Here is an 18,058-nt window from a genome sequence, read left to right as displayed (position 1 = left end):
AGTGTTATTTTATTCTCCAGAGTATTCACCTTTAGCCCATTAATATCCTCACTCTGTCTAATAGCGGCTGCCAAAGGCTCTATAGAAAGGATGTATAGCAAGGGTACCAAAGGGCAACCCTGTCGCGTCCCATTTCTAAGTGGAAACCATTTTGATTGAAACATAAATCCGGAGACCCTGGCTTGGGGATCCTTATATAATGCCATTGTACACTCCTTAAAAACGCCATCTATGCCAAAGGCCCTCAGAACCTCTTCCAGATATTTCCAGCTAACGCGGTCAAAGGCCTTCTCGGCGTCAAGAGTGACCAAAGCAAAGGGGGATGGACTTTGACTTGCATGATATAAAACATTCATTATTTTCTTAATATTGTCGGGCGTACCCCTACCCTCCACAAACCCGCTCTGATCTATATGCACAATATCTGGTATAATTCCTTTAAGTCTCCACCTATCTCTACATTTATATTCAGCATTAATTTTTATTTCTAAGAAGACTGATGCGTGATCAGACCATGTTATAGGTCCAAATTCAGCCTTAATGACTCGCTCTAATGTATCATCCCTAGCCAAGAAATAATCAATTTGAGTGTATGACTGATGAACGTTTGAAAAGAACGTATAATCTCGTTCTTCTAAATGTTATATTCTCCAACAGTCATACAGACTGTTTTTAGCTAAGAAAGTCTGCATCATTGATGATCCTATTTTTTGACCATCAGCTTTACTTAAGTTCTTATCTCTATTCCTATCCAGTTTAGTATCTATAATGCAATTAAAATCACCGCCGATGATCAAACTTCCAGACGACACGCGATACAACCTTTTGTATCAGACTATCCAAAAATCTATGTGGGATTTGATTTGGAGCGTATACATTTACCAGGGTATACAGTATATCATTTATTCGAGCTATGACTATTAGAAACCTGCCCCCAAGATCAATCTCCTCATAAACAAGCTCATATTTCAGTCTACTTGAAAAAATAATTGCTACCCCTCTTTTCTTATTTTTTCCAATCAAATTAGAGCTATGTATCACTGGAAATTTTTTATAATTCCAAAGCTTAGATGAAGAGTTTATCGAATGTGTTTCCTGAACGAAACCAATATCAGTTTTACTATCAATTAATAATTTGTATAAGTAACCTCTTTTCTGTCCTGAGTTTAAACCCCTTGCGTTGATAGATAATATGTTAAGTGACATCTTGCCACTGCTCCCCCCACCCCTTCCTCCCCTCTAACCATCTCTCATTTAACAACCGACACACACATCCACTATCTTCATTTGGCCATATGATTTCTAGCCTCCTGAAAACATTCCACAACAAATATTCCAATTGTACATTCATTCCATTATACAAAGAACTTCTAGATAAAGTCTTTGTATTTAAACCTGCTACCGTCGCAGGACCCCGGACCAGGAAAGTGAGTTAAGTATTCTATGTTCTAAACCTATATCTCCTTTTTTTCAAAGACACAACGATGCTAATGCTCAATAATTCAAATTCAGCCCCACAACCCACCTGCAGATTGTTCAATATTATACCATTTTACATTAATCTTAACTCATCTAAAACAATTTCATTAACATTTAATTTTTTTTGTCCAAAGTTCCCTCCTTAATCCTTCTAACCTCTTGCACCTCCAATTCCCTCCTATATGTCAATATTCCCGTTATTTCCCTAATAGTATAAATTCAGTTATCATGTTAATTTAAGTGGACTGTATATTCTTAACTGTTTTGTGTAAGTATGCCAATCTTTGAAGTTGTGTATTTATTGTACTCATTTTCTGCCGACATCCACCCTTTATTTTGCTTTTTTAAGTGTAGGTAAGTGGGGAAATTTTAAACCAATATATGTGTTTATTTTATACTTCTTAAACCCTCCTTCTTATTCCCCACATTTGTGTAAACCATTTTTTTGTGTATCAATTTTTTTTCCTTTTCTTCACCTCCCCTCCCATCTTTTCCTTTTTTTTCCTTTTTTCTTTTTCTATATTGTGTGCTCTTTTATGTTATCTTACTCAAAAGCTCTAATATGTGTTTACTTTCAACAAATCTAAGTGTTCTCTATTTCTTTTAAACCATGCTCAATACCCTTTTCATATATTGACACAGATTAAGATAGAAATGCAAGAGGAAGAAGAAAAAAAAAGAATTCGATTTGAGGTAAGCTTCTAAGCTGTTAGTTTCTCTTTAAGTGCCATATTGTCTCTGAAGATATATGTTTGATCTTTGAAAAAGACCTTTATTGCCATCGGAAACAGCCACTTATAACGTATCTCCATCTTCCTAAGAATTGCCGTCTCCTCTGAGAAGGTTCTTCTTGCTTGTCTTGTATTCTGTGATAAGTCCTGAAAGAGTTTTAGATGCCGCCATTCTTCGTTGTCCAGGATCTTGTTCCTTGCTTTCTGCATAATTTGGTTTTTAATTCGGAAACTCAAAAAGCAAACTAAGACATCTCTTGGATAAGACTTGTCAATTCCGTTTGGTTTAGGCAGTCTATTAAATCTTTCAAAAGGTTCCAGACCCAAAGTCTGCGGGGACAAAATGTTTGAAAAGAAGCTATCCAGATAAGAATGTAAATCTTCTTGTGTTATTGTTTCTGGCATGCCTCTAACTCTTATAATATTTTTCCTAGAACAATCTTCTAGGTTTGTAATTTTAGTCTCAATGTCTTTTCTTCTCTTATTGTATATTGGATGATTTAATATGTTCATAATCATCTTGGACTTTTTGTAGTATAGTTGCTTCTCCGAAAGAACAGCAATTTCTAATCTGAGGTCGTTTGTATTAAATTCAATATCATTTTAATTTTTTTTATGTAAATTATCCAGCATTTGAGTTAAAACTTGCTGTGAGATTCCTTGTGATATTTTCGGCAAGTGTGGGAAATCATCTTCTGATAAATTAGATGTTTGGTGAGGGGAGAGTTCAGCGTTATCTAGAGGCAGAGATTTTTGGTGCTTTTCTATTTCTGTATATACTAATTGATGGTTTCTTTTTTTCAATATTTAAGGCTTTCTCTTTTTTTAGGAGCCATGTGTGCTGAAAAATATCCAGCTTCAATTTGATAAAAATTTGTGTTACTGCAGTTGTCAGTTTGCCTTTAGCTTTGTTGTAAAGCAATAAAATTCAGGTCTTTGCTACGTCTTAATTCCCTTCACTTGGGGATATATGGCTCCTTAGCACTTATGTCTTCAAGCTGGATGCTACTAATTTAACCTCTTTAGGGTTACAATATTTCACTTATGATTTTATTCCCTCCAGCCTTTATTTAGAATTTTTTTTTATCCATTTTGAATATGCATTTAAGTAAATTTAAGTTGTCTAACTCAGCAAGTCTTACTTTCAGATGTTGACTTTATATTCACAGAGTTCCTCTGTTTCCTTCTTAAATCTTCTCTTGCTCCTTTCTCCTCTTTCTCCTCTCTTTCCCCTCTCCGAAATATCTCACACTCCATCCTCAGTATCAACAAAGAGGGCAATCCCCAGGCCGAAAAGAGATCTTTGTCAAAAACCTGCAGCGTTGTGGAGCCCGAGCTAGGTGTCAATCTCTGTGTGTGCGGCTGATATCTTTGTCTGCCTCGCTGTCTTCGTTTACCTTGCACCGTCAGAGTTCAGCGTCCATGCCACCTCAGTTCCTCACTTCCTGGTCCCGGAAGCATGCGGACCTGCAACGTGCGTGCCCACTTATGTCACGCACAGCCCACCCATCTGACTGTGCTGGCCCTTTAATAACCGTCTGGGGACATATTGAGACTTTGTGTGACAATGCCCCTTTAAGACTGTCCCCAAACCTTTAAAATCCTTTGTGCATGGCTTTCTTCCACTTGCTTCCGTAAATGGGGCTTACTGAACCAAGTACCACACAGGCGGACTACCCAGAAGTGGAAGTGGAAGTGTGCAGGCAATTTACCTCCCAGGCTCGGAGCCTGCTGTAGGTAAATTGCTGACCACTGGGGGGCCTCCGTTCGTGCAAACGAACATGTGGCGGCAGCCATCTTAGTTAATTCGAACTCGGTCAGCGGTGTGTGCCCCTGAATCTATGGAACTGAAATCGGCTACACATTCAGACGAACACGTTGACCCTTACCTTCTCCTCCACTAAGTTTTCAGCCACAGATACGAAGTCCCGTTCGGCAGTTTGAATGTACTGCAATACTGAGCCATTTGCACGAATGGTGCCCCGTTTGTGCATTTGCCATTTTTCAGTGTGAAACAGACTGACCGACCGCACAGCCCAAATCTATGGAACTGTTTTGGGCATAAAGTATGCTGATTCTGAAAATGTTTTATGTGAATGTGATGTATATTTTTAAAGTTACAGTACATGTGTAAAAAGTATATTTTTCCTGCCTGTGATAACTACATTAACCCACTGTGTTCATTAATTATATCACAGGCAGAGGGGATGGTTTGTGTGTAATTGCTGGGAGTGTTTTACTGTAATGTATGAATGGGCATAATAGCAGAGTGTTCAGTTCTACTTCACTCTCAATTTGGAGTTCCGTCTTTTATTGGGGGAATCTGCTACAAGGGATTGCTATGCTAGTCATACTCTCTTGCTATATCACTACTAAGCTCTTGTAAGAGCTTGTTCCTGGTTTTGCTCTCTGAAGGAGTCTACGGTGGTTATGGTGTCTGCTGGAGTGCTTGGAGCCCTCAGGAAGCGCTAGGAGCATCCTTCAACTGAGGTACCCAGTCAGGGTGCCAGGTGATCTGTTACAGGGAGATGTTGCTGAAAACATATTGGGGTGTTCTTTGTCAGTAACACATAACAGGAACTGATAATCCATGCCTAAAGTACAATGTGAGAGAAAAATAACACAAACAAATTACTACCCAAAGGTTTGTTGGTAGAATAAGTGCATGGCAAGTGTTAAAAAAACACCACGTGAAATACCCTAGGATGTCTACTTTTCAAAAATATATGGTTTGATTGGGGTAAATTACATTGGCCAAATTAAAAAATGTCCCAAATAGAACATTGTAAGAAATTATGACCCTCTTACAAGGATTTTCTTTTAGGGAATGTGTGACAAATAAGACACAAACACAAGTGTATAATAAAATATATTGTAAATATTAATTTAAGGATACTGTTAGATTTTAAAAGGATATACACATGCTATCCAGTAGACTTGGGCATTTCAGAACTTTTCGTTTCGTACGAATGTATTCGTACGAAAAATAAAGTAGTTTAGTCAGAACCGAAATTCGTCAATTCTTTCATTCGTTTTCGTACGATATTCGTTAGTATTTTCGTTTCGGATAAACTCGTTCGTTCATTCGGCTTGTTCATTTAATTGAACCAAATGAATTCATTCATATTCATAACACTATGTTCCCTAATCCCTAAATACCGAATAGCTTCAACCGAACTCAGTAAAACCATTCGTTTCAAATGTTGAACATTTCTCTAACAACATGGCATTGAATGCTGTATTTCGTAATTTCGTTTAATTTACGCCTAAAACTCCCGAATGTTCAAATGTACGAACGCTGCCATTCGCATGAAAATGAATTGGCTCTATTAGTAAACTACCGAACACCACTTACTATAGTCATTCGCATGGCGAATGACATTGCAAATGCAATGCATTGCTTTGCTTTTGCTTAGTTTTTCTTTTCAACGTGTATTTTATTGAGATTTTCAGTAGGGGGGTACAGAAGGGAAGAAGGAGGAAAAAAGGGGAACATACATTTCTCTAACAACATGGCATTGAATGCTGTAGTGTATTTCGTAATTTCGTTTAATTTACGCCTAAAACTCCCGAATGTTCAAATGTACGAACGCTGCCATTCGCATGAAAATGAATTGGCTCTATTAGTAAACTACCGAACACCACTTACTATAGTCATTCGCATGGCGAATGACATTGCAAATGCAATGCATTGCTTTGCTTTTGCTTAGTTTTTCTTTTCAACGTGTATTTTATTGAGATTTTCAGTAGGGGGGTACAGAAGGGAAGAAGGAGGAAAAAAGGGGAACATACATTTCTCTAACAACATGGCATTGAATGCTGTAGTGTATTTCGTAATTTCGTTTAATTTACGCCTAAAACTCCCGAATGTTCAAATGTACGAACGCTGCCATTCGCATGAAAATGAATTGGCTCTATTAGTAAACTACCGAACCCCACTTACTATAGTCATTCGCATGGCGAATGACATTGCAAATGCAATGCATTGCTTTGCTTTTGCTTAGTTTTTTTTTTCAACTTGTATTTTATCTAGATTTTCAGTAGGGGGGTACAGAAGGGAAGAAGGAGGAAAAAAGGGGAACATACATCAAATATATAATCCAGTACAGCATATACATCCAGTGTGATTGCGCAAGGAAACATATTCACAAAAACATAAGTTTACGGCTTTAGGTTCACAAGATCCTACCCTGTCAACTTTGTAATGGTTACAGATTATAGATTAGTTACACAACATGAGTGACTGACTACATATATATACCATGGAGGACACCATAGACATTTAGATGATCAGAGGATTATGTGGTTAGGTGGTGAGATGGGTGGACGAAGATTAGTAAAATTTTTGGAAGCGTTATGCGTTCAGGAAATAGAGACCGGTAACGGCCGGGGATGATATTCTGGTGTTTGCCGTCATCAACACTACGGCATATACTGAGTTAAGTTACTGAATTAAGCTCTACTAACTCTGTGTCGTTGGTTATATTATATTCTTTCAATATTGATTGTTAATGATTGTTAATAACCTGCATCAGTAATGCTTCATTGCTTAGCATAGGGATACCTACATCTTACTGTGTCAATAGGTCATCTAGTTCAACTATAGGGGTGTACTGTCTAGTGTCTAGGTTTTTTTTGGCTTCAGACATGAGTCATGCTTCCCTGACAGGTGGTACTGGCAACACAGTATCATTTTAGCAGAGAGTGGGAAAGTAGGAGCCAATTAAATGGGCTTTTACATACTGCCAGACAAAACTGTAAAAAATAAAAGTATCAACTTCAATGCAAAATCTATCCAGATTTTCTATAGGCCAGCCATTCAGCCATTTTGGAGCTCAGCCAGCCCACTACCCTGTGTCAGCCATTTTAGTCATTTTTATTGGGACCTTGCCAGAAGTGGTCATGTCCTCCTCCAGCTCCTCTAGTGATTCAGCTATGGATATAGTGGAGGGGGGCATTGGCCCTTCTGGCCAAGATCAAGGAGAAGCAAGTGGGAGAAGCAAGAAGAAGCAGAGAGAGCCAAGGATTTTAAAAGTAGCATGTCCTGGGAGGAAGAGTAAATATGCTCACAGCTTTGGTGCAGAGGAGAATAAAGTACTGGTAAACAAGCTTTGCCAGTACTACCAATGTATATTTGGGGGAGCAGCCAAAAATACTTCTAGAGCAAGAAAAAACAAAATGTGGAGGAAGATTGCGGCATCGGTGAACACTGTTGGAGGGAACAACCGCACCCAGGAGGTGGTGAAGAAACGGTAAGTGCACTTATATTCCTAAAAATAATTTTCTTTATGCCATGTTTTTTAAAACTTTTTTTTTCCTCCATGTGCTTTTGCTACACCCCCACCCCCACCAGTGGCAGCTATGCTTTTAAGTCTTTTAAAAGTGAGGGTTGGGTCACTTAAGCACATAGAGGGAAAAAAACATGAAAATGTTAGTACTCAGTCAGTGCAGGGATAATGGGAATGGTAGTACTTAGTCAGTGCAGGGATAATGGGAATGGTAGTACTTAAGTCAGTGCAGGGATAATGAGAATGACAGCACACAAAGTACTACCATTCTCATTATCCCTGCACTGACAGTCAGACTCAGCATACATCAAACATAAACCCTTCCAAAAATCAGCCAAATCCCCCCAGTGGATCAAAAGTTAGCTGGAAGTCCTTTATGACCGACCGCAAGCACAATTTCCTGCCCAAAACAGTTCCATAGATTTGGGCTGTGCGGTCGGTCAATTTCATGCGAAAAAACGACTAAGTCCCATTTCGAACGGGACTTAGTCTCTGGAGCTGCAAGTTCCGTATGGGAGAAGGTAAGGGTCAGCGGTGTTCGGCAGAATGTGTAGCCGATTTTAGTTCCACAGAATCTTTAGCATACACCGCTGACCGCATTTGAGGAAACCAAGATGGCCGCCGCCACGTGCAATTAACCTGCAGTAACCTCACAGCCTGGGAGGTAAATTGCCTGCACACTTTAACTTCTGGGTGGTCTGCCTGTGTGGTACTTGGTTCAGTAAGCCCTATTTACTGAACCAAGTGGGAGAAAGCCAGGGGCAAGTTATTTTACAGGTCTGGGGACATAGTCTTAAAGGGACATTGTTCAGCAAAGTCACAATATGTCCCCCAGACGGTTCTTAAAGGGCCATACACACCCAATAAAAGTCCATAAGTTTTCAGGGGCACAATCTTCCAGGGGCCATAGTCATGAGGAAGGAGGCTGGCAAATAGGCTTCTACACAATCCAGGGAAGCAGGGCAATTTATCATTTAAAGGGCCAGTTACAAATAGCAATTTGTAACAGTATGACTTAGTGCAGGGATAATGAGAATGACAGCACACAAAGTACTAACATTCTCATTATCCCTGCACTGACTAAGTACTACCATTCCCATTATCCCTGCACTGACTGAGTACTACCATTTTCATTATCCATGCACTGACTGTCAGTGCAGGGATAATGAGAATGATAGTACTTTGTGTTCCTTCATTCTCATTATCCATGCACTGACTGTCAGTGCAGGGATAATGAGAATGGTAGTACTTTGTGTGCTGTCATTCTCATTATCCCTGCACTGACTTAAGTACTACCATTCTCATTATCCCTGCACTGACTGCGTTCTGTCATTCTCATTTATTCCTGCACTGACTGTCAGTGCAGGGATAATGAGGATGGTAGTACTTAGTCAGTGCAGGGATAATGAGGATGGTAGTACTTAGTCAGTGCAGGGATAATGAGAATGGTAGTACTGACAGTCAGTGCAGGGATAATGAAAATGGTAGTACTCACTCAGTCAGTGCAGGGATAATGGGAATGGTAGTACTTAGTCAGTGCAGGGATAATGGGAATGGTAGTACTTAAGTCAGTGCAGGGATAATGAGAATGACAGCACACAAAGTACTACCATTCTCATTATCCCTGCACTGACAGTCAGACTCAGCATACATCAAACATAAACACTTCCAAAAATCAGCCAAATCCCCCCAGTGGATCAAAAGTTAGCTGGAAGTCCTTTATGACCGACCGCAAGCACAATTTCCTGCCCAAAACAGTTCCATAGATTTGGGCTGTGCGGTCGGTCAATTTCATGCGAAAAAACGACTAAGTCCCATTTCGAACGGGACTTAGTCTCTGGAGCTGCAAGTTCAGTATGGGAGAAGGTAAGGGTCAGCGGTGTTCGGCAAAATGTGTAGCCGATTTCAGTTCCACAGAATCTTTAGCATACACCGCTGACCGCATTCGAGGAAACCAAGATGGCCGCCGCCACGTGCAATTAACCTGCAGTAACCTCACAGCCTGGGAGGTAAATTGCCTGCACACTTTAGCTTCTGGGTGGTCTGCCTGTGTAATACTTGGTTCAGTAAGCCATATTTACTGAACCAAGTGGGGGAAAGCCAGGGGCAAGTTATTTTACAGGTCTGGGGACATAGTCTTAAAGGGACATTGTTCAGCAAAGTCACAATATGTCCCCCAGACGGTTCTTAAAGGGCCATACACACCCAATAAAAGTCCATAAGTTTTCAGGGGCACAATCTTCCAGGGGCCATAGTCATGAGGAAGGAGGCTGGCAAATAGGCTTCTACACAATCCAGGGAAGCAGGGCAATTTATCATTTAAAGGGCCAGTTACAAATAGCAATTTGTAACAGTATGACTTAGTGCAGGGATAATGAGAATGACAGCACACAAAGTACTAACATTCTCATTATCCCTGCACTGACAGTCAGTGCAGGGATAATGAAAATGGTAGTACTCACTCAGTCAGTGCAGGGATAATGGGAATGGTAGTACTTAGTCAGTGCAGGGATAATGAGAATTACAGCACACAAAGTACTACCATTCTCATTATCCCTGCACTGACTGCGTTCTGTCATTCTCATTTATTCCTGCACTGACTGTCAGTGCAGGGATAATGAGGATGGTAGTACTCAGTCAGTGCAGGGATAATGAGGATGGTAGTACTCAGTCAGTGCAGGGATAATGAGAATGGTAGTACTCAGTCAGTGTAGGGATAATGAGAATGGTAGTACTCAGTCAGTGTAGGGATAATGAGAATGGTAGTACTTTGTGTGCTGCCATTCTCATTATCCCTGCACTGACTAAGTACTACCATTCCCATTATCCCTGCACTGACTGCGTTCTGTCATTCTCATTTATTCCTGCACTGACTGTCAGTGCAGGGATAATGAGGATGGTAGTACTTAGTCAGTGCAGGGATAATGAGGATGGTAGTACTGACAGTCAGTGCAGGGATAATGAAAATGGTAGTACTCACTCAGTCAGTGCAGGGATAATGGGAATGGTAGTACTTAGTCAGTGCAGGGATAATGGGAATGGTAGTACTTAGTCAGTGCAGGGATAATGGGAATGGTAGTACTTAGTCAGTGCAGGGATAATGAGAATTGCAGCACACAAAGTACTAACATTCTCATTATCCCTGCACTGACTAAGTACTACCATTATCATTATCCCTGCACTGACCAAGTACTACCATTCTCATTATCCCTGCACTGACAGTCAGTGCATGGATAATGAAAATGGTAGTACTCAGTCAGTGCAGGGATAATGAGAATGACAGCACACAAAGTACTACCATTCAGATATAGCAATCGGATGGGTGTACTGTGCATGCGCGCGACACATCCATCAGACATCCACAAGAGGTGGAGTTAACCCCTAAAGATAATTATTGCAGTTGCAATAATTGGGACACTGAACCCAGACCACTTCAATGTGCAGAATTGTTCTGGGTGCCTATAGTATCCCTTTAAACATGTCGGTATACATATATATAGAAACATATTAAAGTAATTAATCAATCACACATGTCATTGCAGTTACTACGACATCAGGCGGATGGTGAAGAGGAAGGTGAAGGCAGCAGCCGCCTCCAGGAAGACAGGAGGTGGTTCACAAGACAAAGAACCGAACCTGCTGCCCTATGAAGAGGAGCTCCTGCAGTTCCTGGGAAGAGACAACATCCTTGGGATTGAGGGGACAACTGGCACTGAAACATCTGAAGGTATGTTGTTAAAGGACCACTATAGTGCCAATAAAAGAAACTCGTTTTCCTGGCACTATAGGGTAATTAGGTCCCCCCCACTCTCGTGGTGCCCTTCCCACTTCAGCCACTTACCTTTCTCCAGCACCGGGCTCCCTCGGCGCTGGGGAACACTCCTCTCTCTGCCGACGTCAGCTCCGAATGCGCAGCAAGAGCCGTGCACGCATTCAAACCGCCCACAGGAAAGCATTACTCAATGCTATCCTATGGACTTCCAGCATCTTCTCACTGTAATTTTCACAGTGAGAATCGCAGAAACGCCTCTAGTGGCTGTCAGTGAGACAGGCACTAGAGGCTGGATTAACCCTCAGTGAAACAGCAGTTTCTCTAGAACTGCTATGTTTTCAGCTGCAGGCTTTAAACTAGAGGGACCTGGCATCCAGACCACTTCATTGAGCTGAAGTGGTCTGGGTGCCTATAGTGCTCCTTTAAATTCATATTTGTCAGTCAAAATGTACATATATCAGTTTTCTTGTGTTAACCCTCCAATTTGTGTTTTCTATGCCATCAGTGCAAGCCCCTCAATCCCCTGAAGAGGCACCAGGAACTGCAGGAGATGTGGTCTCCATGGAGAGCAGGGCAGCAGGTTCACCTCCTGTCTCCCTGGAAATGCGCCTGGCTTCACTTTCCTCTGGTAAGTATTTGCATAGCATTGTAAGATGAATGTTATATATGTGTGTGTGTGTGCGTGCATTTAAACATACACACACACGTATGATTTTACTGTATATGAAGTTAATTTATCACATACATGTATTTCAGACCATCCGCAACTTGTCGATGTTCCTTCACCACGTATGAGTGTGGTTTCCCTCCAACAGCCGGCCACTGGTGTCCAGGAACAGGGATCCACTGCTGAGCGTAAGTAAAAAATGCTTTAACTGTACACATTTTCTTTACATGCATACTAGTTTATGTAACAATCAGGGCCGGGTCGACCGCTAGGCAAACTAGCCGTCTACCTAGGGCGCACTGGCCAGGGGGCTCAATGTCTGGGTGACCAGCAGGGGTGGGGGGGCGCACATCGCTCCTCTCCTTCTGTTAACTTTATGTACTGTGGCTGAGTGTACCACGTGGATGATCTTCTGTACCATCTACTTGGCCTCTCAACGCATTTCTTTGTGCCCACCTCCCTTTCCTTCTAATCTCACTACATGTATCGTGTCCGAGTGTCCCCAGGTAGAGAATCTCCTGTTTCTTTTGCATGACAGGAAGCTGATTGTTGCACTCAACTTCCTGTCATGCAGAAGAAACAGGAGATTCTCTACCTGGGGACGCTCGGACACGATACATGTAGTGAGATTCGAAGGAAAGGGAGGTGGGCACAAAGAAATGCGTTGAGAGGCCACAAATAGACTGAAAAAGGGCTAGGGGGGACAAAGATGCATAACTATACATAGACATAATATTAAATTAATAGCATGACTGCATATATCTTATTTCCAAGTTTAAATAATATTGTTGTACAGATAATAGTAAGCATTGCAACATATGACACATGCTAACAATGTTCTTTCTCTGTTTTCCCTTATAGGTTCTGATGGTACTCTCCCCCTGCAAGAGGAGGGTACCATTACCCTAACAGCAGTGGATCCTGATTCAGAGACATCAGTGGCCGAAGAACAGTTGCCGCAACTTCCTCCAACGATGGCTGCGCTGTATGCGACGAGCCCGGCTCGTCAAGCTGAACCGGACACGTCCATACAGCAGGATAGGGAATATCTGCGAGAACTTTTGCAGAATGTGGTAACCGAGGTACGCTCCATGTCAAGCATTTTGAATGAGGGCGTTAGGCAATTTACATCAGCAATGGTTTGCTTGCAGCAAAATGGTCAGCGCTTCATGGAAATGAGGGAGGAAGAGTGCATTTTAATGCGCGCGCAAGCTGCCCATAATTTGGGCATAACCCTTGCTGATGTAGATAGCCTAGTTCGTGAACAACGTGCGCAGGGTCTTCCCAGAAGGGATGATGATGATGAATAGATATCTGCGGGAATAATGCACTCAGATGTTTATTTCTCATTATCATCCACAATGTGAACACAACTGACGCTGTTCATTATAGGTTGTTATATTCTCAATTTTCTCCTGGTTTTCCCTATCCTTCCCCTGAATATACATTGGTTATTCTCCTCTGCACTATATCCTCCCAGGACTGCTCCTAACAACCTGGGCTTTCTCTGCTTCGTTGCTTCTCCCACTTGCTTTTCTAATAAAAAAAAATATTAGATTACAACTTCTGACTCCTCTTTTCTTTAATGGTGTGTGTGTGTGGGTGTATATATATATATATATATATATATATATATATATATACATATACATATACATATACATATACATTACATATACACACACACAAACAAACTTGAACGAAAAATATACCGTATTTATCGGCATATAACACGCACTTTTTCTCCCTGAATATAGGTGGGAAATGATGTGTGCGTGTTATACGCCGATATACCATATTTACTTACCTGTCTTGAAGCGCGGGCCGGTGTTCAGCGCGCAACGCGGTACTGGAACTTCAATTTCAGGTTCCAGTTTCCGGCGGGACTTAAAGGAAGTGTGCACATTACAATACATACAATAAACAATACACAAGATCCAGCGCACTCTCCTATCCACTAAACAGGAACTTCAATGTTGACAGATTTTATTAGTTTGTAAAAGTTTTTTTTAAAAACACCTAATCTAGGCAAATAAAAATAATGGTGGTTTAGTTACATTATATGATCATACATTGCATAAGCCTGCCACAACGTCAATGTACCCCATCTTTGGCAGGTCCTACTCTAACAGTCTAATGTCTGCTCTAATGAGATTAACAAACTAACTTGGGAAAAAATTCCATCTGAGACTCCCTGCAGTACAAGGCTAAATAGGGACATGAGATGAGGCACCTGTAACAGGGAGGGGTGCAAAACCAAGGAGTTGGCTAGACTCCCAAATATATATATATATATATGAAACATGGGGGACGGTTGCACTCACCTGAACATGCTTAAATGGAGTGCTGCTGGGGGCCATATTATACAATAAACAATACACAAGATCCAGCGCACTCTCCTATCTACTAAACAGCAACTTCAATGTTGACAGATTTTATTAGTTTTTAAAAGTTTTTTTAAAAACACCTAATCTAGGCAAATAAAAATAATGGGGATTTAGTTACATTATATGATCATACATTGCATAAGCCTGCCACAACGTCAATGTACCCAATCTTTGCCAGGTCCTACTCTCACAGTCTAATGTCTGCTCTTATGAGATTAACCCATAGATATAAAATATTAATTGGGCCACAAATATCAATGTAAAAAATGTAATCATTGCCTCATCTCAAATTCCCAAGTCAGATCTTTCTCATCCCCCCTCCCCCTATCCAATACACTGCTGGCCCCCCTCCCCCTAATATACTGCTGTCACCCCCCTGCTCTAATATACTGCTGACCCCCCTCCCCTAATACATTGCTGACCCCCTTGTTCCCCTCCCCAATACATTACTGCCCCCCAATATATTACTGCCCTCCCTCCCCAATACATTACTGCCCCCTCCCCAATACATTACTGCACCCTCCCCAATACATTACTGCCCCTCCCCAAATACATAACTGCACCCTCCCCAATACATTACTGCCCCCTCCCCAATACATTACTGCCCCCCTCCCCAAATACATTACTGCCCCTCACCAAATACATTACTGCCCTCCCCAATACATTACTGCCCCCCCTCCCCAATACATTACTGCCCCCCCTCCCAAAATACATTACTCCCCTCCCCAATACATTACTGCCCCCTTCCCCAAATACATTACTGCCCCCCCTCCCCAATACATTACTGCCCCCTTCCCCAAATACATTACTGCCCCCCCTCCCCAATACATTACTGCCCCCTCCCCAATACATTACTGCCCCCTTCCCCAAATACATTACTGCCCCCCCTCCCCAATACATTACTGCCCCCTCCCCAATACATTACTGCCCCCTCCCCAATACATTACTGCCCCCCCTCCCAAAATACATTACTCCCCTCCCCAATACATTACTGCCCCCCTCCCCAAATACATTACTCCCCTCCCCAATACATTACTGCCCCCCTCCCCAAATACATTACTCCCCTCCCCAATACATTACTGCCCCCTTCCCCAAATACATTACTGCCCCCCCTCCCCAATACATTACTGCACCCTCCCCAATACATTACTGCACCCTCCCCAATACATTACTGCCCCTCCCCAAATACATAACTGCACCCTCCCCAATACATTACTGCCCCCCTCCCCAAATACATTACTGCCCTCCCCAATACATTACTGCCCCCCTCCCCAAATACATTACTCCCCTCCCCAATACATTACTGCCCCCTTCCCCAAATACATTACTGCCCCCCCTCCCCAATACATTACTGCACCCTCCCCAATACATTACTGCACCCTCCCCAATACATTACTGCCCCTCCCCAAATACATAACTGCACCCTCCCCAATACATTACTGCCCCCCTCCCCAAATACATTACTCCCCTCCCCAATACATTACTGCCCCCCTCCCCAAATACATTACTCCCCTCCCCAATACATTACTGCCCCCTTCCCCAAATACATTACTGCCCCCCCTCCCCAATACATTACTGCACCCTCCCCAATACATTACTGCACCCTCCCCAATACATTACTGCCCCTCCCCAAATACATTACTGCCCCTCCCCAAATACATAACTGCACCCTCCCCAATACATTACTGCCCCCCTCCCCAAATACATTACTCCCCTCCCCAATACATTACTGCACCCTCCCCAATACATTACTGCCCCTCCCCAAATACATAACTGCACCCTCCCCAATACATTACTGCCCCCTTCCCCAAATACATTACTGCCCCCCTCCCCAATACATTACTGCCCCCTCCCCAATACATTACTGCCCCCCTCCCCAAATACATTACTCCCCTCCCCAATACATTACTGCCCCCCTCCCCAAATACATTACTCCCCTCCCCAATACATTACTGCCCCCTTCCCCAAATACATTACTGCCCCCCCTCCCCAATACATTACTGCCCCCTCCCCAATACATTACTGCCCCCTCCCCAATACATTACTGCCCCCCTCCCCAAATACATTACTCCCCTCCCCAATACATTACTGCCCCCTTCCCCAAATACATTACTGCCCCCCCTCCCCAATACATAACTGCACCCTCCCCAATACATTACTGCCCCCCTCCCCAAATACATTACTCCCCTCCCCAATACATTACTGCCCCCTTCCCCAAATACATTACTGCCCCCCTCCCCAATACATTACTGTCCCCTCCACAATACATTACTGCCCCCCTCCCCAAAAACGTTGCTCCTAGCGCTCACCAAAGGACCATCAACACCGTAGACACCATGAGTACCGCTGACTTCATGAACCGCCGCTGCTGGGCTGGAATCACTCTGTCTGCTATCCACCCTGGACTTATGACCAGGTTCTAGTGGGTGAACCTCTTCCTTCTGTAGAGGGAAGCAGGATCAGGAACAAGAGCTCAGTAGCTAAGGGAGTACGCAGAGCATGCTGGGCTCGCATAGAGCAGTGGCTGGCAGGAGGGAGAACGTGGAGGGAGTCTGCTGGGCTCCTCTTTGCTGCCCCAACTACAGGCTACAGTTAAGAGGCAAGGAGGGGGAAATACTTTTTTTTTTTTAATTATACAAATTCTACATTAAAAAAAATAATCCCAGCAGCATTTGTCACACATCCAACACACACACACACACACACACACACACACACATCAAACAGACAAACAGCATCCACTACACAACAACACACATCATCCACTACACAACCACACACATCATCCACTACACAACCATACACATCATCCACTAAACAACCATACACATCATCCACTACACAACCATACACATCATCCACTACACAACCACACACATCATCCACTACACAACCATACACATCATCCACTACACAACCACACACATCATCCACTACACAACCATACACATCATCCACTACACAACCACACACATCATCCACTACACAACCACACACATCATCCACTACACAACCACACACACATCATCCACTACACAACCATACACATCATCCACTACACAACCATACACATCATCCACTACACAACCATATAACTAGAAAGAAATTTGAGAAACCCTAAGCTCAATTACAGTCAAAGTGTAGAGCAGGGTACCCCAATTTAGGCAGATTAAATTTAAGAAAGGCAATCTGCTCCATGAGATGAGGTGACATTTGTGAGCGCTGTGGATTCAGTATATTACCGGTTACCGAAAACACACGCTCACTTGGGACAGTGGTTGGCGGACATGAAAGCAGCTCCTGCGCAACCAATGAGAGTGCAGGCCACACACTCTTCTTCTCATCCCAATAGCTAAGAGGGTCGACATTATGGGGCAAAGGAGGTTCAGAGAGGTACGCTCTGACCATTTCTGAGGCAGTGCTCTCCTGTCTGCTGCTAGCACTCTCAGTGGGTCCAACTATATCCTCAAGCAACTCTTCCCAAAATGCAGCTGCTCCACTCAGTTGTGTGGTGGTGGTGGTAGTGCCACTGCTTCTGCAAGAAGTGGCCGACATCTCAGCCTCCTGCTGAACTACTCCCTCATACAGCATTCCCCTCTTTTGCTGCCAGTCACACACCCTCTGGATCAGTTTCTCCCTCCAATTTGTTAAGTTATTGGATCTGAGTGCAAGCTTTCCCTTAATCCTTGGATCACACAGGCAAGCTAGCATCAGTTCAGGAGAATTATCCAATC

This window comes from Pelobates fuscus, chromosome 1, assembly GCF_036172605.1.
Source record: "Pelobates fuscus isolate aPelFus1 chromosome 1, aPelFus1.pri, whole genome shotgun sequence".
NCBI lineage: Eukaryota > Metazoa > Chordata > Amphibia > Anura > Pelobatidae > Pelobates > Pelobates fuscus.
The sequence above is the reverse complement of the archived record's forward strand: the minus strand, read 5'-3'. Positions refer to the sequence as shown.